The sequence below is a fragment of the Coturnix japonica genome, chromosome 14 (assembly GCF_054131305.1).
Source record: "Coturnix japonica strain WE chromosome 14, WE-NBRP24, whole genome shotgun sequence".
NCBI classification, from domain to species: Eukaryota; Metazoa; Chordata; class Aves; order Galliformes; family Phasianidae; genus Coturnix; species Coturnix japonica.
In genome coordinates, this window is record NC_140676.1 from 9,980,733 (window position 1) to 10,007,183 (window position 26,451).

The 26,451-nt window shown below is 38.7% G+C and overlaps 1 protein-coding gene across 11 annotated transcripts in view; it reads right to left on the reverse strand.

Annotated features, from left to right (window-relative positions):
- The window catches only part of SEMA6D (semaphorin 6D), a 488,676-nt gene that overhangs the window by 128,753 nt on the left and 333,472 nt on the right, over positions 1–26,451 (reverse strand). The gene's annotated exons all lie outside the window — the stretch shown is intronic.

Genomic DNA, 26,451 nt, shown 5'->3' on the forward strand with positions numbered 1-26,451 from the left:
CAAAACCAAAACTGTAAGGTAGCTGAGTTAACACCAAGCTCTAGAGTAGAACAGAGCATCTCCTATCTCCTCATTCCTCTTCCATTCAAGCTTCCAAAGAATATACTGCCATTTTCACTTTATAAAAACAAACTCCTTCTAGTGAGATTTTCAAAGCCACAGACAAGAACTGGGTGTCTAATTCCCTCAGGCAGTTTTGAAAAGTGCAAGATTAATATCTTATATAGCTCCTTATACATCAAACCATTTCCCAGTGCACTTCACATTAATCTTTAATCTAGACACTTTAATCTTCAGATCTTCATACAATAATCTTCAATGAAAGGTACTTTCTGGGAGTTTACAGTATATTTAACACAATTTAAAAACTACTAGTGCATTGCCCTAGCTTTTAATACCCAGAAAATGTTTTATAAATTAGATCAACTACAACCTAGCCAAGGTTTCTGCATTTTTAATATCTTTGGAGGGAGATTACAACAAATGGGTGCTGGAGGGAATGACTTAGCTGCTTAAGCATCAGTTTGCAATACTGTAAATCACTCCAGAATTTTAGCCTCAGATATCAGTTTTTTCAATGCTTCACATTTTCCGAGGTAAGGACCAGTATCTCTGCAAACTCTGCCGGGGAAAACAACACATCTTACAGTGTATACTACTCTTCTTTGGCAGCTTTCTGTGTGCACATCTGGCTATGGACATAGTTTCCGTATCTGTGTTTTTTTGCCAAAAAATATTAACTGCTGGAATAGTGTGCCAGGCCCTTTCTGCAGGGATACAGCCATGACTTCAGCTCCTCCTGGCCTTTACTGTTCCCTTCAGTGCTGTTTACTTTACCACAGCACCTCTGAGTCCTACTCTTGGACCAGGACTTCACAGCATGAACCCTATCCAAAGCACAGTGGAAAAAACCTATAAGAATTTATAAAACAAGTTCAGGACAGAATGCAATATGTAGGATGGGAAAAAATATGAAAATAATAGTCATTATGACAGGCAATAATTTTTTCATAAGTAGAACAGTAAAGGCACAGTTTGAGAAGAAACTTGAAGAATCAGTTTTGCAGACATTCTTAAGAGTTTTGACAGGAGAAAGCAGGAAGGTGCTGGCTTGAAGGTGAGAGCTGAGGTAGAAATGGACACCATGAATCAAGGTGAGGCGGTAGCTTCTGCTTTTATACTGTCAAAGGGATGACAGACTAGAAAAAGAAAAGATCAAATGTGAAGAACAGGAAAGGGAAGTCAGATACCACTTGAGCGCTATGGTCAGAAAGCGATAGGGCCAAAAAAGAAGCTAGGAGAATGACTTTCCTTAGAGCATTATTCGAGCTTGGTAAGATTACATTTCTTGGTATCTAAGAAAGGAAATTCACAGTGGGAGAAATCTAAGAGCCAACACAGATGGCCAAGAAACACCACCTAAAAGACTTTAGATGTCAGCTGGTTTTGAGGTGGATAAGAAATTTCAGTTGAAGACAATACTCAAGAAACAAATATGGATGATAGATGACGGGCTATTTATAGACATTACAAAATAGAGTAACTGAGAGGGCTTCTGCAGAAAGATCGAGTACCAGTGTTTTAGTGATGTTCACTTTAAATATCACTTTGGTGTTTGCTTAGAAAGAGACTTGGATTTTACCTTGAATAGAGAGGCAGACAAAGTACAGAGGTTCATATGTTTTTGAATCAACCTTATAAACAGGACAGCTGAACTTGTGCTTGCAAGTGTGAATCATGGCTAAACTAGAAGAGAAGTCAAAAGCTCACTCTCCTATAAGCTCCTGAAACTGGAAAAGTGAGAATGCAAATTCAAAAGGCACAGAAAGGGAAGGACAGAGTCCAGGTAGCCATCAGAATATTACTGAAGTTGAAACATCTGATAGGTTCAGGTGCCCAACGGCGCAGCACTGATCCTCTGCAGACTGGAGAAAGTTATTAGAGACTTGTTTGAGCAGTTTCTGTCTACTACAAAGAGAGGGAATTAGAGGACAGTGACTGTAAAGTGTGGTCCATGCATTAAATGATGAGAACTTATTAGAAGAGCAAGCAGGGTAAAGATCAAGACATTTTGAAGTGAAAGATCAATGCAAGTTGAATTGCAAACAAAAAGAGAAAGAAAAGCGAGGAAAGAAAGGGATCAGATGGGGTCATTTCATCAAATGGATGAGCAGAAGAAGAAAGCAGATGCAGAACATCATTTGTGGCAGACTAGAGGACTGTTTTAGGACAGGATGAGTTACCAAGATGAGGATTTTACATTCATCAGTTTTCAATGTGAAGAAATTGTCAAGGCACATCAGATAAAAAAAAACTGGTAGAAGAATATGGTTTGAGGAATGAATTTAAAGAGGAAAAGAGGAGGTTAGGGCTGTGGGTGCAGATTATAGTTACGTAGCTATAGGCATTTGGTAGAATTGAGAGGAGGGCAATGGCAGAGGAAGAAGTCAGCTTGGTCACAAGACTTGAAACACTCTGTTACACAAGACAAGATAGAAAGTATCTGCAAGAGCTGTGGCAATGATGACTTCATGAAGAAGCCAAGTGTTGAAATTAATCAGTTCAAGAACATCACTTACTTCAGTGTGGGGAGACAGAGACGGAAGGCACAAGGAAGAAGTTGCTGAACTTTTTAAACCCTGGCTAGACCCAGTCAGGAGTGAAGCTATTTTAAACTCATGGTGCCTGTCACCAATGGAAGCAACTTGACAAATGGATGAGTTGAGTTTACCATGGAGCTGCAGCACTTCAAAAATCATTTCAAATCTATAAAAGGTCTTTGAACACCTTGCTTACTTTCAACCATCTGACCAGGCTCAAGATACAGGCATACTTATCCCAGTAGGGTTTTAATCTTAAAACAAAGAAACAAAGAGAACAACCCAAACAATAACCAATCAAACAGAAATAATCACAGCCAAAGCAAACCTCCTATAATTTGCACTTTGAAGAAAAACATGAAATATTTCACATTCACGGCACATAAATTTCAGTGTAAAGTCCTTAATATTAGACAATTTGAGTTGAAATCTCTGTTTTCTTCACTCAGTGAATTCAAGGATCTGGTCCATCAAGAAAGATGCATGGTAGCTATCTTAGCACACTTCTATAATGCAGAAGGATTTTGGCATTTTGAGTACAGGTAGCTTTACATCCTCCAGAGCACTGGTAGACAAATGGCTGGTACAGAAAGCTGGTGCTATGATTTATGTCAGGCAACTTCATAGTCCTGAGAAGCAAGGAAGATCTTAAGGAAAATATAAGCACTTATGTTCAAGAAAGCTTAGTGAAAGTGAACTATTGTAATACATTAAGAATGGATTCTTTTTGGATGAAAATATTTTCAATGACTAGGGCAAAAATTTAACTATATTTGCAGAGTCAGGAATTTAGACTAAAGGGGAATCTAAATTAAACGGCTTTAAGAATGATGTCCTCAATCTTAAGAGACATCCAAATGTGCATTCAGATGAGAACAATCAGCCCAGAGGACTGAATAGATGATTCCCTAAAGATGCGATTTATACTGCAAATCAATAGGGTCTGTGATGGCACCAATGACTTCAGCTTTTTAAGTTATACATCACAGAAGACGGCCTCAAGCACAACAAAGAGAAATGCTTTAGCAAGAGAAACAGTAGTCTTGACCAAACACTGAGCTTCAAGAAGTTAGAGATGAGAAAGAATAACAAATGGTAGAATTGATAATGTCCTAAAATTTGATAATAACCCAGTGCTTAATTTTACATCTTAATATAGTCAACCTACAGTAATGAGTTACTATAAAATACTCATTAATTTATATATCTGTTAGCCTGGTCTGTGTGAAATACTTGTGTAGCAGCTCAAGAAATCCAGTGGGGCCAAATGTAACCTTTCTAGCTATTTTAGCTCACCTTCACAAATGTACTGTTACTCCATTTCCGTGTAAATGCATTGATTCTAACAGAATAGTTAAAAATAATAATTTGTATTTATTTAGATGTATACACATATATGAACAAATTGCCTATCTTATCTACCTTGAATAAAAGTTGATGCCCGTGCTTTACTGAGAATGAATGCAGCTCAGTATAGCAACTCCTGCTAGTACATCTAACCATGGTATAAAATACTGGAAAATTTCCCTGGTGTTATTTCCTAGAAATAATGGAAATCCAATATTGAATTGGTTACATAACTCACATATCACAAGGCTTCAGTACAGTGGAGAAAAGCTGCATTTTAAAATTTTATGGGGGGGAGGGGAGGAGGTGTGAGGAGATGTAAGTTATGCCTAACACTGCATTGCTCTTAACGCTGTGAAATACGTGAAAGCAAGGTTAATTGAAAACCTGAAGTAATATAAAAATAAGTTCAGCTTTTAACAGGAATACATATGGTGCATAAAGCTCCATTGAGCCCAGGTGGATAAGCGAACATTTTCAGTGCACATTAGTTGCAGAAATGAAGAAGTAGAAGTAGATAATAGGTATTACTAAACTGGAATATTCTGAATGCCCGGAACAGAGAAAAATCACCAGCATGGAAACTTCTGATAGATCACCTATTCTTCCCATCCCAGAGAACACTAAGAACCTCTTCTCCTTTTGTCAAAGCTTCTTGTTGGCTATGATTAACATTCCCTCTTAGGCCAGAAGGGGTGGTTTTTGGAGCCAGAGATGAGAGATAAGAACACCTGGACTCCACTATATAGTCACCTCACTGGTGAGGCAGAGGACTTGATGCAGCAGCTCCTCTGCCTCAGCACCTCTGCACTCGCAGAGGTGCACAGTCAGCCTCTGTCCTCTAGGAGTGCTCCTTCTGTGCTTTTATCCACCTGAAGTGGTGAAATGCTCAGGCTGCCTGCAAAGCTGGCCCTGACAGCACGAAGCTGCTAATAGCCCAGGCTAGGTACAGATGAGCCTTTTTGTAACTGTATTCTTTTCCATTTATTATTATTATATTAGCAGTCTTCTCCACAACATACCCATCCCTAGTTCCCCAGCTATTAGTCCTTTCCAATATCATGCAGCCTCTTTAGCTATATTCTCTATCTAGCTACTATTTCAAAAAAGATGCAAAGTTCAGAGCCCCTGACTAATGAGTACAAAGCTTAACATGACACACAGGGCAGTCAGGCAGGATCCTGGAGGAACATCAAAATATTAACGCAGGAAAAACCCTTATGAAGGAAAACTCCTGAAAGATGTTGTGTGACACCAAAAACAGTGATCCATACCCCTACAAGCTCAGGAAAGTGCATTGATAGTTAATTTTAAAGAACAACATGATTACAAAAAGCGTGAAAAAACACTTTTATTAACAGTCATTACTTGCTTATGTTGGAAAAGATATGCTATAATTTATCATTTAAAATTATAATTAATCAAACAGCTTTTATTTTATCGCCTCTGTATCGAAATATCCTTAGTGTTTTATAGCAGTATTATGCTCTTCTACCTCTGATCCTAATAAGCAGTAACTTTTTTTCCTGCCTATTTCAAGGCCCTGCTGTAAGCACAAGAATATGCAAAAAATTGTATGATTGGGAGGATATATGCAGAAAACAATGCTTGCATTTCATTAGCAGCACCACGGCTGACTTATCTGCATGCCTAGAACATGCTTATTTAATCGCAGACGTATGCGTGATGGTTTTGAACATTCTGGTTTAAGGTAATGTGCTTGTTGTACTTTGATTTTTCTTGCAACTTATTTACATAGGACTACCATAAACCTTTGAATTCATTGTTAATAGCAGTAAGTTATTCAGATAACAGGATCTGAAATATTTATGCAGGCAAGGATTCAGCACCTTCCAAATCCCATTTTGTGAGCCTGAACACCTCTGCATTAAAATAACATCTTCCTCTTTCCAAGACAGTCAGCTCACATAACTAGATGATAATAGCATTCAAATTAGAACTCAGAACTTGTTAGGTTAAGAGATAAAGAAACACCTACAATCAAAGCAATGCATTAAAACTTAGTTTCACCTAATGATAGGCTACAAAAGAATGTAGCGTACAACAAAACTTAGTGAAAGAGACCTAAACCCTACAGACTTGAAGCAGCCCGTTTCCTTTGTAAGATATAAGCCTGAGCCAATTAAGTCAACAGAGCAAGGTATTGGCTCTAGCACCAATGACTGCATCTCAAGCCTCTCCTGCAGAAACTGTCCCGAAGCCACAACACAACAGCTCTGTGCTGTAGGCTCAGTTCTTCCTCCAAATCTGTCTTTCCAAACCTGGCTCTAGACAGAGAGTTGCCCTTTTGGTACAGAGAAGTATTGATGTCAATAAGTATTTAGGGCATTGCTCTATTTTTTTAATAAAGTTAAAACTCCACATTACAGCTTGAAAGCCAGAAGGTATGTCAAATGTTTATTTTTGCTCTGTACACTTATTATTTCAAAGGTATTTTTATGTGCTACTCCTCCCCATTTCAGAAGATCCCCTTTGAAAATTCATTTGGATGAGCGTTGCCCTTTTCCGTGGAGATTTAGCTAAACATTTTTTGTTAGAGCAATTTTGTTGAGCATGGTAATGCAATCAGTATCCCAGGAGGCTCATCCTTCACAAGATTCCTGCCTGCATTTCTACCTGCAAAGTTATATTATGGCCGTCTTCACAGATAACAAAGTACTGAAACTGGAATGCACAAAGCAGCACAATAATCTGTCAGAGGCTCTCTTAAAAATTTTTCCATATAAATATTCACTGCAGCCACCATGCTATGACAGCGCTTCATTTCAAGACCCAGTGGGCACAAACTGTATTGCTCATTCACTTAAAACAAATAGTTAGGAGATTCCATGAGCAATTTCTACTTCTTGGACAAAGCAAAGAGTGCTCCCATTTTGCAGAGGAAAGGTGAAACAGTGATCAAGCTGTGAAATGAATAAATGTAAAGTGTATGAAGTGATTTGCTATTTATTCATCCTGTAGCCAGCTAGCAACAAAGTCAATGCCTTTTGCTGAGGCAGTGATTAGCGTGTGTAGCTGACTTGTGATACCCACCACTTTCATGCAATGATTTGCAAATTAAGTTAAAGGCTGAACACACAAAAGAGTGTATTTGTTCCTCCTGATACCAGTACAGGTTTTTCAAAGATCTTTATCTTCAACAAGCAATTGGTGATGTGCAGTATATATAGCTAAGTAGTAAATGAAAATAATTATCAGCAAAATCACTTAGGACGAATTTGCATTCATACACTGCATTCATACACTGCACTAACAAAGCAGCAAGTCTCTGTAAACAGACTGCTAAATTGGACTTGTAAACAGTTATTTCAGCTTTTTCATATCTGTCAAGTAATGTGGATATTAGACACATTTATTTTACTATCTTCGAATTCAAATCCCTTCTGCAGCTCTCACATGAAACTCTTTCTACAATTCTGCTCCTTGCTTAAAGATTAAAGATAACTGACATCCTTCAGAGACACTGGGGCTCTACAGGCTTCCCATTTATCATCACATCATTTCAGGCTTTGGGGCTGGTTGTCACCATACACAGCTTCCCCCACATCTGACAGCTACCTTTAGAACATCATTAGAGGCATCATCTCTTAAATTAGCTTACTAAATAAGAGACTAAAAAAGCAACAGATAGTTGCAGGAAAGGCAAGAGGACAAGTTAAATACCATGGTCGTGTAGCAGCGGGCAAAAATAAAGTTTTAACAGTAGTTATATTGTATCTTCACATACACAGTATTGAGGCTCTTTCTCTCTGCATGGAAATAGGAAGATATACAGACACTGCCAGATACACTCACAACAGGTTTCAAGGAAGAAATAAGAGGAAGACAGCCATTTGAAGAGTCCAGAACATCTCATGTGATAATGTTCTCCCCACAGACATTTCCTGACTCCCTACTATTTTGTTTCCGTTTTTCTCCTGAAAGCCTGTGAGTTATGTGCCAGGTATATTCAGCATGCAGTTGTATCTCTGCCCTATTCTATACCTCTCAGGTGAAGCTTCTAAAAATAAAGGATCTGACTTACATCAGATAAACCAGTCAATCTGAACACACCAGTAATGAGACATTACACTGATATCATTAATAACATTTTTAGTCCTTTAAATCTTTTCTCATGACAGGGCAGCCAAATATAATTTCCAGCTCACCAGCTTCCAGCACGTACATACACTGTTGTGGTTTCAATAATGCAGTAAGATATTTATTTATGCAAATCTTGAGATTTGCACCACAAAGAAACAGATGCATCTGACATTTGTCAGGCAGTGAAAATGAAGTGTCACAAGCTGGCCTGGGAAACAAAACCTAAGGTTGGAATAAAATGAAAATCCTAAAGTACAAGCCTGGTCATCGTCTTACAGATTGAAAAGAAAACTATTTCAATACTGTTCTATAGCTGTAGTTGTTAGGGCATCAAGTCCATATAATTCCTTAAAAAGTTCTGTGGTGACTCCCAAAAGCATATACCAAAATTCACATGGAAATGAAAGGGGAAAAGAAGAAACTGACTGCTACACAATGTGGAAAATGCAAGTTTAAAAGAAAATGAAAATTACTTTACTAATCAGTTATATTTTGGAAGTAGACAAATGGTGAAAGAGCAGCAGACTGTGAATGTTACGGGTGTTCTAATTATGTATTTCATCTGGGATTCCATCAACTGTTCCTCCTGTGAAGAATAGTCTCTTTTGTTCTGTGAAATTACAATGAATGACTAAGGAGCTGTGAGAAGCCCAGTGATTTGTGAAAGCCTGGAACCATCCATAAAAAATCTGAAAATCCTCATTTAGTGGCCAGTACACTCCAAAGGCACCTAAACTTCACAGTTCTCAACAATCCCATTGCCTACAGTTTTACAGCTGCAAATACCTGGTTGCTTCTTATCTCAGGAGGGCCAAGGGGTTTATGTCACTGACCCATTACTTCTCAAAACATGAGAGAAATTTTGTGTGCCATACTCACTTCCAGAAGTAAACTTCTCAGAAAACACTTCAGTATGTCACAAGATAAATACATTTTCAAACAATTACTGAATTAAAAGCTTTGGTGCAGGGAACATAAGGCTTAAGCTGTGTTTAAACAGATACCTTTTGCCATTTCTGAGAAAATGAAAGTTTGGCTATATGAAAAAAACTCTTATTTGTGTAAGATCAGTGGGGATATACTTTTAGCTTTTAAAATTGAAATAATTTGTATAGTTGTAATTATACAAATGTATAGTTGCAATTACAAAGTAAATGGATAGCCAGAAGGTATGTAAGAAAAGACTCACAGTCAAGATGGATGATCGCCAGTGTTGAGGCTGGCCACAAAAACTCCACACAGAAACAATCTCCAGAAAGATGCTGCTTTAGTGGTGGTCAGCCCTTAAATGGGATCTAAGAGAGATGGAGTCAGGCTCCACCCCTTCCAGGAGCACAGCTGAATTACCTTCACCTGTGCTCCCACAGCTGACCCATCACATGCCTTAGATGGTTAATCAGAGGTTCAGGCTGTTTCCCATACATAATCCAAAACCATATGCACTGAGAATTGTCTTTAAAGGCTTTCTTTGGGACACACAGGAGTGGATGAAACTAGGGGCCAGGTATGCAGCTATGGAGTAATGGTAACAGATGGTGACAAGGGAAGGAGCAAGATTTAAGCGCATGTGGGGTGAGGAGAGGAAGAAGGGTAAGTTATAGCAATGTTACCTTTGTATTCTTGATGTTATAATCAAGATGTACTTTTGCTGTCTAAAAATGCTTTTAGGATAACAAAACTGAAGAAAAAAAAACATAAAACATGTCCTATAAAAATGAATATTCTTGTTTTAGATGCATTGGTCCCTTGTGAAAGTTAATTATAATTAGTCAACATTAATAATCAATCCTGGCAAATTCTATTCTGCCAGAGTCTGAGGTGAGGGCTTCCAAACAGCATGCATGTAAAGAATTAGTTATTTCTCCACTCCAAGATTAGAGGAGGAATCCACTGTTAAGCCATAGCTCAAGAAATGCAAAAATGAACCAAAGAAATGCTTTGAGCAAGAGAGAATGTCTTAGGCCTCAAGTGTTCTAAGAGCTCTACCTGTCATGTTTTTACAAAAGAAAAATAAAAAGTGACCAGAACTGAGGAGAGAATATACGTTACAAAGAGGTTCTTTAGTATTGTGGAAAACAGAAAGCCAGAAGCTGAAAGAAGATAAATTGAAGAACACAGCTCCTTTTTTCTTAATCATTAGAGACTGTGAAGAGGACTGATGCATTCACTAGCAAATTGGACTGGGTATGGTTCAGTAATATGTTTTAGTTAAGGAAACATATTAAAACCCATGCTGCTGTAACCAAGTGGAATTCAGGGATTTATGATATACAAGGAGATAAATAACTAGATCTATCTTGAATTAAATCCTCTACATTTAATGGAACTAGTACAAGCCGTAGGCTACGGATAATCTGGGTGCCAGGATTCACTACCTAACTAGCATGTGCAAACCTCTCAGCGTTAGAAATGATTTTGCCTATTACATTTTCTATGCACATTAAAAATAAAATAACACAAAACTATGTAAGAAACATTTCCCAAATGACACACAGCACACTTGTTTTAAGGGGCATCCGCTCTTACCCAGCTTCTGACCATTAATATATATGATTCCATTATCTTTTCTTGTTAAGCAGTCCTAGAAGCTTTTTGCTATTGCAAATAATACATGGCAGATGGGACAAACCTATCAGATCCTTCTGGGAGGAGAGAAGCTCTTTCATATACTTCCTGATTAGTTTAAGTATCCTTTGAGAGACATTAGTAATCTAATTCCAGCTTTTAAACAGGAGAACAGGAGAAAGACTAGTATTACTGAAATGAAAGGTGTTCTAACCTCTATTACCTTCTTATGCTATCTCTCTTACTCCTTCACATCTTTTTTTCTGCAAATTAACTTTATTTCAAAAGAAGAACGTGATCAAATGATTTTTTTTTCCATTGACATCACTTTCACAGTGTATTTCAAAGTGTATTTAAATATACACTTAATAAAATTGTTTATACAACTCACGGTCCTACACTACAAATTTCAATCAAGTTTATCTGTCAAGAAAACATAAGTCAAGAAATTCAAGACATTACTATGAAAGGTAAAATTAAGTATTTCTGCAGGCTTTCTTTCTAATCCTTACATTTGCCATCAAATCAACAGGAAACACATGCTGAGTAGGCACTCCCCCTTTACATGGATGGAATGACTGCGTATTTCCATAACACAGAAACACCAACAATGATGTGAAATTGGAACCTAATTGAGCAGATCTGCTCATCTAACTGTCCCATGCCTAGAAAGCTTTTACAAGCCTCTAGTAAGTGATAAACAATACCGTCATAGCCACACTCTTCCAAATATTTATTAAATATGGGATTACATTATTGAGTCATCGCGAACTTCAATTTCATCCACATAGCAAGACTTTTAACTACTTTTACATTCAAAAAGCTTTAACAGTAGTTGGCTGTTTTCCTCCCCCAATTTCTAACTGATTTGTTTTCCTGTTGCTATATAGCCTGGAAATCAAAGTACTTTGGCGTAATCTGCAAAGCTGTTACTCCTCCAGGGTTAAGTTCAGTTCTGTGAAGAAAGGCCTCAAATTTCATTTGAGTGTCGCAAAAGGGTGAATTTCTCAGCTTCTGCAGCTGGATGTTACAGTAAAGTGTGACCAATTAACCCGACTGGACCAAGAAGGGGAAAGTGCTGGCGGAAGCCATTAGCGTGTATCACAACCTCCCTCAGCACCAATTCACAGAGAAGATATGTTGCTAGTGCACATAAACGCTGCTCTTCAAGTGCAACAGCTTTTACTTTTATCTATGGGAGTCCCTGAGCCAGCTCTGCTGTTAAACCAACGGTACAGCTCCCAGGCTCTCAGTTCTGATCTCCAGCAGAGCAGACCTAGATCCAAAACCAACAGCAGCCCCTATGGGCTGTAGCAGCAGACCAGACCTTCTTTTCTATGAACAGGGCAGTAGCACTGGGCAGGCAACAGACCTTACCCCCAAATCAGTCATCAGCACAAGGGTTTTGCCATCATACTCATTCCTGTTTGCATTGCTTCAAAGCTGTAATAACTACACACTATTTGTACCATCTGCAGAAACCACAGGCATATTTTGATGCAAATTGTGAAAGCTTTGGAGATCAGCCTTTAAGAACTAAAGACAGGCTGACCTGACCAGCCATTCTTACTCCTCTGCTCAGCAAGGCAGGAGAGGGTGGATGAGATCACATAACAGGTACAAGCACAAGTAGAAAAGACTTCAGAACAAGAAACAAAGACTATAACACCTTACTCCTACCTGCTGTCCCTCTGAGATGGGTGCTGCAGAGCTGCTCTCTCACACCACTCCTCACCCTTCGCTGCCATGCTGGATTCTGCCCTTTCTCCCACAGATTGCTGCAGAGCTCTAGCCTTGCTGATGAATCCACCTGTGCCTGAGGTAAGGCCCACCAGAACCGCCCCAACCCAGCTGGAATCAGGCTCTACTCACACAGCTGGGCATACTCAGCCCCACCACCTGGCCCAGAACTTGGGCTGCAGGTACCTCAGGCATTAATTGCTGTAGCAGAATTAGTCCTCCTCAAAATTAGCTCTCTTTTCCCTGCTTTACTTCAGCTGCAAATTTCTAGCGTGTAAAAGAACCTAAGTTACATGCACAGTGTTACCTCTTACAGAAATTACAAGATACTACAACTAACTGCATCCTGACTTCTGAGTAACTGCCCCCATACCCTCTGCTCTCAGTGATTACAAGGCTGTGCAGCTGTCTGTGCAGGGCAGGAGCACCTCCTCACCCAGCCCAGCACACCCTTTAGATGCTGAAGTTTCCTGGCACAGCAGGTCAGGGACCTTCACTGCATTGGAGGTACCTGAGGAGAACAAACCCTGCCCTGAACACAGTGATTCTATCAGTAAATACAGAATATGCATTGGTTGAATGAAGAAATCTCTCCATCTTTGTTTTGGTCAGTGATAACTCTCAAAAACAGTTATACATGCAACAGAACCCTCTCTCCACAGAGGAGAGCATAGGCCAACTATGATGGAGGAAACAGATAGAGAAGCTGTCGAAAGGCTAAGGAAGCATCAGTAATCCCTGCCTCAGTCTTCCAGCCCGGGACTGGCAACCCTGGCATCACAGGTAATGCAAAGCCAAAAGAGCAGCCCAAAAACAGGATTCTGAGCAAGAAACATGTCTGCCAGCATTGTGATTTCTCATTTCCATGGGCTAACAAGTGCCATATGATTGCAGCGATGAATTAACACTGTATGGACCTGTACTATCTCTGGCTCTTGTGCCAGCAGAGGTCAGAGGTTCAGAGCAGAAGCTGCAGCAACAGTTCCAACACTACATGTACCACCTGCCAGAAGTGATTTGAGACCAAGACAATGGAGTAGGATCAGAGTGTGAGGAGAGAAATCTTATTCCAGAAGAGGAAAATTTCAGGAGGATGTCTCTCTGAAAATCCATCTGTTCCTCATATTCTCCGATGAAGATTTCTCAGCCATACTGATGCACATCCACAGAACAGATGAAGGTTTTTCATTGGACAATAAACCCGTCATTGTAACTTCGACTCCTGAGTAGCAATTGGGGAGTCCTAGTATTCTGTGTGATGCCTTCTGATAAGCAGGTAAATGTGCTGTCCAGCCACTAGTTTCTCCCAAGAACCAGAGTTGCATACAGCATCTGCTTTGAACTGGTCCAGCCATTTTGAAATGATGCTAGTGGCCTTGATAATGAGATTAAGGCTACAAGCTTTTCAGAAGAGATAAGCAGGGAAGGCGATATGGGGGAGCTGCCCTCTACATTAACCGGTGGATAGAGTGTGAAGAGCTGCCTCGCTTCAACTGCAGGAAGTGTTGTGCTTGCAGACTCTCATCCTGATGCAGGATTTCAACCAGAATGGAGAGCTGAAGCAGTGCAGAAGGCTTTTGGAGCCCACTGACGGTAACTTCCTGGTCCAGGTATTAGAGAGAACCACCAGAGAAGTATTACTAGACCAGGTGCTGACCACTGCAGAGTAGATTATTAAAGGGTTAAGATTTGTGGCACTGTAGACTGCAGAGACCATGCCCTGGTCGTTTGTGATCTTGAAGAGGAGGGGTATGGCAAAAAGCAAAGACAGGTTGAGGAAGCTTGGGCTTGTTCTGGAGAAGGCTCATGGGAGATCTAATGGTAGTCTTACAATACTTAAAGGAAGATTATAAATTGAATGGAAATTAACTTCTTACATGGGTAGTTAGTGATAAAACAAGGAGGAACAGTTTTAAAGTAAAAGAGGGGAGATTTAAATTAGTTATCAGAGGGAAATTTTTAACTGAGAGAGTGGTGAGTCCATGGCACAGGCTGCCCAGAGATGTGGATGTCCCATCCCTGGAGGCTCAAGGCTGGGTTGGATGAGGCTTTGAGCAACCTGATTTGGTGCTGGATTTAGTGGTTGGCAACACTACTCATAGCAAGGGAGCTGGAACTAGATGATCTGATATGCCTTCCAAACTAAGCTGTTCTGTGATTCTATAACTTACAAAGCAAAGCAAGAATATGTTAAATATATGAAATGAATTGCAATTAAGGGAGAGAAGTTGTATGGTAGAACAATGGAGTTTTCGTGAATAGAAAGCCTGAACCTGAAGACAGCTGCCAGCACAGAGAAGGCACACATGGTCTTCCACATTCTTTGTACAATGTAGAAAGTCTATAAAGCTGAATGAATCCCTCAGGGATACTGCTTGCCAGTAACTGACAGGAAAGCCACACAACATACTCCCACTACTAAAGCTACATGAATATAACCAGCTGCTTCAAGTAAAAACATAGTGCTGAACTGACATCTCCAGCATCTACGTTCCATGTTTGGTAATAAGTATATTTATTATAAATATCCAAATCCTATGGAGTATCTGTCAATGAATGCATTGAACTTTACAGTGAATAAGCTTGTTCTTTTCCTAATCTTATTTACTGTCTAATTTGCAAATCTTTCAGTCATCAGTACAAATTAACAGAGATCTTTTGTGTAGGCATTAGGATTTCAGGTTTATTATGAAGACTTCCATTAACCCGTGCTTCAGCTTGGCATCAGTTCTCACTTTAGAATAAATAAAACTCCAAAAATTCATTGTTTGCCCTTCATTAGTGGAAAAATCAGTTTTCTGGAAATAAATGTTGACTATGTAAAGTTATGAGTCTTTCCTCTTCCCACAGACTTCAAAAACAATCTTTCTTCTACCACAAAATCTAAAGTATAATCAGCAAATAATTATATTCTAGCTGAGTTGTAAATTAAATCAGAATTGCTAAACATGAATTGCTATCTCAGACTGGATCATTACAGTACTAAAAAAATTCAAGATGCACAGGCCCCCTCCTGAGCTGAGTACTGTGATGCAGGACTCTGTGTACTCTGCCACTAACAAAAGGAAACATGGATATTCTGTTAGAAGTGACAATTTCATCACCTTTCCAAAAAAGGCCTCACACAGAGTACCTTCTTCAAATCATCCTATGGTCATTAACCTCAGAATGATTCCCAGACATAACACATTTTCTGAAAAACAAATAATCAAAACCAAAAAACAAGAAACACCCCTCACCATCAATGCTCCTTTCTATTCCCCCCTCCTTCCCTCCCCTTCCCCCAACCCCCTCTCATTTCCACTGTTTCAATAAACTTGCTGTCATTTTTAGTGGTATCAAAATTACAGCTTGCTTTTCCACCTCATTGGAACAGCAGTGTATTGATGTTATTGTTTCAGTATGCCTGCTTCTCAATCACTTATTTCTCTGTTTTTTGTATTCCCTTCACTGTATCAAGCAGCCTCTACACTTCTCTTGTACAAAAAGAACAATACTTCAGTCCAACGCATTCCTTAGCACGCTATTCCTCTTGTGTCAATCCATCTTTCTGTTTTGGATACAGGCCCCCAAGGAGATGAAAATCCTTCCTCTCTTTTACCCATCCCAGATTTGCATCCAGTTTCTTTTATCAGTCTATTTGAATATATTTTCCTTCTATTTCATGAGTTAAGCATCAAACCACTCAGCTCAGTGTGATGCAGTGTGCCCATTTTTATCATATTGCCAGAAGAATCCATGAAAGATTCCTGTCCATTTCCAAACCATTTTGGTATATATGCTTCATTTCATTATGGGTTAAAAAAATATATCCATCTAAGTAAAAAAGTGTATTTATATATATATCAATTTATTAAACTTCTTTTTTTTTTTTTCTTTTTTTTTTTTTTTTTTTTTTTTTTACCATTCCAGGTGCTAGAATTGAACAGCCAGTTTTATTTATACAATTCAAAGTGCTCTTCCTGTGGTCTGTTGTACAAACTAAACAGATAAGCTACACATGTTTATACAGAATAGTACACAAGAGTTACTTTGGAACACAGCTGAATTTCTGTGGTTTCCTCATTTTCCTAATGCCAGTTGTACAACATATCAGTGTGAGAGTTGCTAGTAGTTACTAGCTGCTGACAGCAGTAAAAAGTCCAATTACTAGTGCTGTATATATGACAGTTTTTACCATCTAAAAAGATGGGGCAGATCTGCTTTTCTCAATGGAGCAAGGCATAGGAAAAATGAGACTATTGCAAACCTGGCTCTTCATGCAGTCTGAGGAATGAAGTAGGACGTGGCATAATCAGAACAACTGCAGAGAACGTCACATACTGAACATAACCAGCCAGTGTAGGAATAACAACCTGACCTAGTCTTTCCATTTGATAGAGAAAAAAACACATCAGTGATCAGCAGTGCAAGATGTTCTCTACATTAAAACTGAGCTGAACGCCAGCGAATAAAGGGAAGAGAGAAGCATGATCAGAGATTAGCAGTGTGCAAGAGTGAAGGCAGAGCAATGTGAAAAATTCATGGCTAGGACAACCACAAAAAATATGCTGCTGGCAGATGTTTGCTTCAAAAGTTTTCCATTACCAAATATGCATCAAGACAGCAGCTCTTTCAGCATTACTACAAACTGAATTTGAAGGAGAATGTGGCAGCCCCAAGGGGTGGCCACTAGAAGAGAGATTCTGCAGACTACACCTTGAAATGCCAGTTGGTTACCTCTGCAGTGGCAGTGTGGCCCAGCATTGCTCCTGGGCAACCATTTTGCTGACAACCTCCCTTCAACAGGTGATGGGGAAACAGCCTTGGAGCTCAATCCTTTTGATACACCATCATATATGGACCAATACAGAGTTTCAACTTTCATCAGCACTCCAAGAGTAATAAATTCCAGTGTTTATAAATTAAAAGCAGTTATGAGATGACAAATCATTACTTTCCTCAGCTGCTCCACAATTGGGCTTAAAAACTTGCATGACCTTCCAAAAAGGCCCCGACTCCTGACCTCAGTCTATCAAGAGCAGGAAAAGCTCGGTACCTCCCTTGGATTTGTTCAAGGTTAATCAGCAGCACTGTTCAGCTGTTGTTTGATTTCTCATTTGAATTTATTATGTTTCAGTTTCCAACTGATGATTCTTGTTATGATTTTGCCTCCTGGATGACATAACTACATGGAATAAAGAGAAGTCTCTCTTGTGAAGAGGAAACACTATAAACCATGTCATTTCTCTTTTCAGCACCTTCCTTGATTTATCTGCATCACTTAAAATTTTGGGCTTCAGAACTGGATAGAGCATGAAATAGCAGCTGCACAGATTGTTGAGACAGAAATACCATTTAATATTTTTGCTTGCTTATTATCTGACTTCAAACTATTAGTTTTCTTTATATACTAAAAGTATATTATCTTGCATCCTTCCCAGAACAGAAAACTAATAGTAAGCACACACTTCACTCTTCATTTTGTCATTTTGTTGATGACCTTGCCATCAATCTACCAACAGGTCAAAACTGCATCCAGAATGTGACCTGTTCCTAATTCATACCTTTCTGTGACTGTATCCACTATATGTCTTCTCCTTGTAGACCTCTCTTTCCATGTCATTTTTCTCTGTTTCATAGTTCCTTCATGTGGATTACTATCACTTTCTTTTTTTTTTTTCTCCCCACTGTCACATACCTGTTATTAATTTCTTATCAATTCTGGGCCTCAGTTCAGAGCTAAGTCAGAATAACCTTTAATGCACAGTTTCCTTTATTCTTGAAAGAGCTTCTGGGTCTCTCTGACCACTAAATGCATTCTTCCCTAATAAGTCTTGTTTTAATTTTCTGTTTTTTGCCTGTTTTTCTGCATCCCCACTCCTCTGCAATTTCATAATAACAAATTCCTAGCAAACAGACTTGTATTGAAGTTCTTCTGTAACCAAGAGTATCTCCCTTAGTAACATATTAAGAAAAGCTGCTTGTTTTGTGATTAAAATTTCTAATTAAAAAAAAGACAAGTTTGACATTTTTGACACATAGCAACATGCCTCAGTTAAAGGGTCACAAAAATATAGGGTATATAAGGAATCACACAGCATGAATGAATATTTTAGTATCTGGAATGCTACTTTAGTTTTGTACCCAAAAAATGTGTACATATTGCAAAGTAAAAGATCTACTAACCCCACGTAGTCAAATATAGTGCAAAGATCTCTCTATCTGACACTCAGCACAAGTACATTGTCCAAGGAACTTTGGAAAAGCTGACTGCATTCCAAACGTACAAGTACACTTATCCAGGCACACATTTTCCTACACACATGGACATTAATGCTGAAAGCCTTTCAGAATTGTAGTTCCAATTTAATAAAGTATAATCTTTAATCTTTTGCATGCATTATAGCAGTATGCTCTGACTATCATTTCATGTCGAAGATCTAGACCCATTAAATTTGTTCAAACTTTAAATGTCAGCAGCCAGTGTTACATTGAATTGAGCTATTGTATTTCAATTTGAACACATATTATGTTCTAATTCAGTGTTTCAAAATAAATCCTTTACTTTCAAACTTTTCTTCTTTCTATCAGAGTAATTTAGCACGTCGTTTCCTGCATAGCTATCCAATTCACACATCAGCAGGTGGTGCACAATTTTTCCTTATTTTTCCCCCTCTATTGCTGTATAGCACATTGTGTGTTTAAATAGGACCATCATATTTAAGGAGCAGAAGCAGAGTGGTACTGCAGGACAATGCCAGATTCTACAGCGTGTATTTCAGAGTTTTTAATGACTCTTGCCTGTATATCATTTAGTAACTGTTTTCTACTCACAGAGGCTATAGCTATGAGCTAGTGAAAGATATAGCATGTGTGCCATATTAATACAGTCAAAGAGCAATTACCAATATCAGTCAGCTACAGCAGTACTAACCAGTTCATGTGTAACTGCATGATATGAACGGTAGAGAAGGAAATTATCCCTTGCATGATCCCATAGGATAGGCAAAAATCCACGCCTCTGAGCACTATTCCAGTAGCTACCAGGCAGTTTTACAGATTTTTTTTTTTCTACTTTGACCACTGCAAATGCTCACCTTTGTCAATAGAGTTGGGATTTCTTTTCCTTTTTTAATTTTTTTTATTTTTTAATTTTTTTCCCGAGCTATTCCTTCTACCTTTTTTAAAAAGCAGGAAAAAGCATAGAAAAAATGCACATGTGCACAGAGAGGAGGATTAATGAGTTCTGAGAAAAGAGCACAATTGCACCAAAACAGCCCAGAGCTCAGAACACATTGTGGATAAACAAAATCACAGACAAGAAATACCCAACCCAAACCAAAAAACTAAACACAAACACACAAAAAAGTCCAGCTCTTAAAGCCAAAAAACCCACACAGCCACCAAAATAGATATAAGGACCACCTCCTCCAACCCCTACAGAACTACCAAACAAACCCAAAGGGCTCTAAGAGAAGTCAAGAAGATCGGAGTGCTGTTCTCAACAATCACTGGAGTCGGAATAAGACTTACAGTGAGTCCATCTTGTATTTCTGTATTCTTTAAATACGTAAGTTTGTTGTACTTCAGCAAACTGCACAAAAAGAAGAATAATAGCTTTACACAGCTCAGATGAAGAGTTTGCTTTTTGAGATTAACAATTTTGTTTCCTACAGTAGCAATTATAGGGGACACTAGGAGTTGGCTGGAAAGCTCAGTGCAGTCTATAAACACTTATTCATAGAACCACTGGGTGGACACTGTATTGGAGCCAACTTCTATATTCAACATTTCCGTTGTGAAACAAATTTGACATTTCTGGCCGTCTCTTTTTTTAAAAAAAGGACAAGTTAATTTGTAACAGAGATACAGCAATTTGCAACCAACTGTGCTCAAGACCAAAATGAATTAATGCTACTGAAATAAAGGTAACAGCACAGTAAAGAGCAACAAATTGGTAATATAAAATGGAGATCTGAATTAGAAAGATGCACAAAAAGAGCATGCATTAGGCAAGGAAAGCTTCTCTCTTTTTCCTAATTTTCTCCTACTAATTCTTTGAACCATAGTGAATCGATCAGCTGCTAAATACACGATTAACTCTTTTATAAAAAAGATCACTATCTTCCGTGTTTGTCTTGAAGCTCACGTTATCTCCTCTTTTAGAAAATGATAATGGATATCCCTTTCAAACCATGTCAATCCTTTATCTCTGCTGCACTTTGCTGTTATCCTTCTCAGATGCATCTTGCATTTCACAAGGGCAGACACTATCTAGGGATCTGGCGTCACTTCTGAAGCAACAGCATCACTGCATCTTTGACCTCTTCACTTATGTAAAAAAAAAAAAAAAAAAAAAAAAAACAGCTTGCAATCTAAACACATTCAGCCTTATCAGCTCACATTTCTACACTCAAAACTTATTATTATGTTTATGGATCGAATAAGAATCTCAGTGATAAGTATTAGCAACATTAGTAACAGTGAGAGACATCAGCTAGGTTTCAACATGGAGACTTGAGCACTCCTCTTGTAAGCAAATTGCTGCCCTGAAGCTGGGCTAACCAACCACAGCAGAAGATCTGCAAAGCTCTGGGCAGTTAACATACCATCCATCAACCTCCCTCTGATTGGGGAGCAAAGGCAAAAACAACCCTAGAGCAACTAATGCAGTCTACAGACAGTGCCAGTGGTGCTGGCACTGGCCTAATACAGATCAGTCCACATCCAGTGACATTAAAACACACTCTGGAAACCGTGATGTATCTGCCCAATGCTCATCAGAAGCCTGAGTGTATGACCGCACAGCCTAGTGCTGACACCTTCCCAGGACAGCCTGGATGCTGCTCATAAAACTGGAAGGGAAAGCAGGGATCCTTCCATTATTTTTTTCAGACTAGCAGTCAGGGCAATAATGCCAGATGGAGGAACCCCATTCCAAAGTTCCATTCTTCCTGATTTGAGAGAGACCCTAGAAACAAGCTGAGCCTTCATGTTAGGACAGTACTGAGGAATGGAGCTTTTTTTCTCCAGCTGCTCTATTGAAAGCACTTGTCTTCATACAAAACATTTCAATAGACACAGAACAAGAGGCTGAAGTCCAGATGTTATGAGAAATGACTGCTTCTATGCTATCAGTCCATCCTTTCTCTTCTACACAGAATAAAAGATAGCACCAGCGTCTCCTCTCCCTCTATAAATGATGTCTATTGCTTGTTCCTACTCTGTCAGAGATGCCCTATGTTAACCAGAATGTTTAGATTGCAATCAGTATTCAGAAATGCTGCTATTGAGCAACTCCCCACAAAGTCAAAGCCTCAAGAAAAAGACAGACACAAATACCACAGAACACTATAATTAACAGATCCAACTTGGTTAGAAAAGGAGATCACAACAATTCCTTCTTGGCAGCAACTTAATTCCCTCAAAATGTTTTGTTCAGGACCACATTAGATGAAGAGCCCTGCAACTGTAAGGGGGCTGCAGGAAGGGTGGCTCTGTGCTACTTACGGCCTGTTACACATTTTCCAAACTTCTGACAATGATACTTCAACTGATCTGGAAACAGCAATTTGCAACATTATGACCACATGTATAATAGCACTGAGCCTCTACAGAAGGCAAAAAAGGAGGGGAGAAGACTGAAGTGAGTATATATACAAACTGAATCTGGCAAGGTCAGTGCAAGACTTCTGTGCCCTGATGCGATAGGAAGTACCACTCTTCACTGCAGCCAGCCTGGAAACATTGACAACTACAAAAACTTTTGAAGGCAAAGCCAAAGGACCACATTGTCCTCTATGCTCCAAGTATAAATAGATCTTTCCACAACTCTTAAACTTGTGATACCACTGCTGCAACATGTATTTAACTTTGCAGCACTTTTAGCATTTTTAGTACGTCTGAACTGTCCAATTTCTTTGCTGAAAAATATGTCATTTCTAGGTTTAAAATGCATAGAGGAAGAGTTGTACAAAAACCATGGCACAGAGTAGATGCTCTGGAAACTGTAGAGCATCCAATGTATGGCTGAAATTATTCAGCTGCCAAAGGAAAAAACCTTTTAAACACAACATCAACACTCAGCCCTTAAACAGTAGAGTCTGTTCACTGAGAGTTAATTACAAGTAACAGCAGAGGATAAAAATAAATAAGTTAATTGCAGTTATATGATGCTAAAGCCTTTCTTGATAAAGACTTGAAACAGAAATGGTGGTGCTGTTAATGATGGTTTAGATGGCTGTCTTCAGGAAGCTACTTTGGAGTTCATGTTTTTATTATGTGATTAGTCACACATTTTTCCCTGCTAATATTACTTCTGTAAGCTAGCAAAATAGTTCTTCGGTGTACTCACTTAACTCAACTAATACAAAAACTGGAAATTATGAGTCCAAGGAACATAAATTGGGTATTAAGTGACTCCTTGGTTATTTCACTGATCAGTTTCAACTTACAGATCCTCTCTTCAGAAACATCCATGTGACTCCAATGGTCATATTGGTGAGAACTTCTCTCAGGACCATTTCATGACAGTACTGAGCACTTGATCAGTATAACCTCATTTCTGCTGTAGGAGCAGGAAACTAGAAGGCTGTAAATGTCTGTTTTAATGAGAACATCAGGGCTGCTCATTTGAATGGACTTTTTCCTTTTCATTCCGTGCTACGTGTTCCCACACGTTTCTCTTCTTGGTGCAGTTATGGACAACTAAAAGACGAAACTTCTGCTTCTTACACGCAGTATCAGGATGGCATATCCTGCTTCTTGGTCAATACCCAAAAGCAAGGGAGAGCTGAACCTGCATCACTTGAAATAAATCTTTCCCCACATAGGCTTAATTTCTGCTGCTACATAAGGATCTGCCTAACCCAATCCATACTATTTACATTCCATTTGCTTAAAAAACTAACAGAAGTTTTGAGCTAAGGAAATCTGCTTTTCTGCAGATATTTTTCTTCAACTTTTATCTGTCTAGTAAGGTGCAACTGCTAACTAATCTCTCTCACGTCAGGGCACAGACCTTATAAAACTGTGATCTTCATCTTCTGAGCAGTATTTCCTTACACAGCTTTTCACGCAGTGTCACAGCATTTCTCTTTAGCCATTTGAAGAACTGTCTAAGCCTGAAGACCTTGAGCTCTTTGCTTAATTTCACTGGAATAGACTCATTGGTCCAGGAGTTACTAGGGTAAAAGGAGATGGTGTAATGCAGGCAGTGTGTTGTCACACGGCACATTTCTTCAAAAGGCCATTGCAGAAAGCTGTGGGTAAGCAACAGAAGCTAACGCTATGCTGTATCTAGGGCAAAGACAAAACTGCCTGCAGCACTGGACTACTACATTACAGAAACCTAAATTCTATAGTGAGATCTTCCACATGGTCCCAGTGCAACTCTGAACAAGTCACTTTGGTATCTTTGTGCCCCATCTAGCTTTATGACTCATTTACCTTTTGTGTGATTATGAGTGAGGATCATCATTTATGACAACTTTTCACAGTATCTAGGACATCTGGACCCCAGTCCCTGTAGGACTTCTGTGAGCTGTTGTAATATAAGTAGCTATGTGAAAATCTAATGTTTGTCTATTTTAATTATAGCTAATAGTTAATATGGAATGATATATTTTTTTCCACACTACAAATGATCATCTTGCATGAAAATCCCCTGTAATAATCTCTGTCTAAAGTAAATATCTTTCATACAGAGTATCTCAGCATTGCAGAGCATTCATCTGGAAAATGGCTGTGCTGTTAAATTACTCTCTCACCTATTTCACACATAGGTCTCCAGAACACAAGTCCTTAGTGTTAGAACACAGAGGACTGTAATGACATTTAATATAGAGAGAATAAGTGTAAAACACAAACTATTTTTTTCATAGCTGTATTATAACTGAAACCCTTCTGGTGTGTTACATGTATATAGCAGATTCTGACCTATGTGCACTAAATATTTAAGACCCTCTTATCACTAACAAGAAAAAGCTTAATAATGAAAACTGTCCATTTTCCAAGAACAACAACAAAAAATAAGAGATATTTGTACTATATAGTGTGTTTTAAGATAGAGGTAAAATCCAAAAAAAGTGTTCTAATATGTTAACTTTTATGCTTGCATTAAAATGCAGTCTGTGATCACTGCAATAATCAGCAAGATTCAGTCTGAATGTCATATCAAGATAATTGCCATCTTTTAGTATTGAAGAAAAACCTATCTTTTCAACTTCAATTGAAAAGAATTTAAAATCACTACAGCAGCTTTAGGTTTTGCCCAACTAAGTAGTGTGGGTGAAACACCACGGAACATTAAAACATACAGCAAGGAAATTTGCTAAGAAGATATTACATCTATTACTGATGATTATTGTCTTAGCAAGCCCTTAATATATTATAAACATGTCAAACAATTTTTAAGAAATTACACAAAGTTCCTCATAACTCTAAAAGATCCTGTCTGTTTTGGGAGTAACAAAGGCTTGCCTAAAATCAACTGGACGTTTTGCACTACTGAAGCACTGCTATGCAGAGAGGAACACTGGCTCTGCCAAAGTCCTCTGCAGATTTCCCATCAGGCTGAACGATGTCCCCAGCAGCTGCTGTGGGCAGCAAACACAGCAGTGTGGGAATTCTGTCCAGCAGAAGTAGTTGCGAGCCAGATGCTGTCAGCCATTCGTGAATAACCAGAAGATCGCTTCAACTTTATTTAATTGAAATGTTTAATGGAATGTCAGAGCTGTTGACAGCGAAGAAGGACATGTGTTCCTCCTTCCCTGAAAACAGAAGACATTAAACAACAGAGGAAAATGACAGAGTCCAGCATCAGCTTCCCACTTACTAATGATGAAGATGAGGAGGCACTGAAGATCACCAGATAAACATATGATGATAGCTTCTAATCTCCCTTCATTCAAAGCAGATGACTGGTAAATTCAGTCAGCATTGCACAGGTGCAAGTGCTGGAAAGCCATTATCCTACAAGAACCTTCTTTAAAAACAGCAATAACAACAAGCTTGGCCTCTGGAGTATCAACAAACTCCAATTAAAGAGCCAAATAAAACAGCTTTTGAAGCAAGTTAACACAGAAGATACAAGACAAGGAGCTCTTGCTTTTTACCAGACTGAGTTATGGCATTTATGCTCTCTCTACACAGACAGTAGAAGCAGCCAGAAAGCCAGTGGAGGGCAACAGCAGGACCAGCGGCCTGTCTGTGGGCAAAGCTTTGGAGCATGAGCTTTAAACACATGTACTGCTGAAAGGTGGTGTGTAGCACCCAGCAGGCAAGAAAGCCTATAAACAGGAGCTAATTCCCTGAGTGCTCTCATATCTTGAGCCAACATATCTTAGCCCAGGCTGTTGAACTCAGCTTCACCAATACGTGAGTACAAAGGGTATTTTTATCTGGATTGTCCCATTATTTAAGTCCTTTTTAATCATGTACATTATATGGTTTTGTTATACGATACTGTTAGGCTATGTTGTCTAAAGCACATCTCGACCGTATTTCTCCTTTACAGTCATTTCTGTGTAAATCTGAGGTACAAGTTATTTTCATAAACACAAAATATAGTAGTTACTTGTTTCTCTGTACACAGAATACATCTACCCATAAATAATTTTTGTTCCCAATGTGATGTTTCCTATTTAATTCAAATGGGTATTTCAAGGCTGTAATTAAAAGTTTTATAATATTTCCCATTTTCATAGGGTTTTTTATATTGCAATTAAATAATGATTTTTAAAAAATGATCAAAATGCTTCTTAGCTCCATCATCATATACCCAGCATTTAACCAATATCCAAGACTTCAGCAACTATATTACGCTATCAGCAACTGTCAGTGACAAGTTTCTCTTGGGCTGACAAAGTGTTAATGAAAATAGAACAAAGCACATATCTTTGTAATATCTTTCTGATTAATGAAATGTAGAAATGGGAGAATAAATACATTTGCTCACCTCCAAAAAAATGCTCCCGTTGCTGTCTTCTTCAAAAACTAAGAGCTACAGAAAATTACCAAACGAGATGTCAACAAACGACTCCTGAAAGTCAGACTTCTTGTTTTAAATAAAACTTCCATTGAACTGATAAAACAAGCAAACAAACAAGGACTC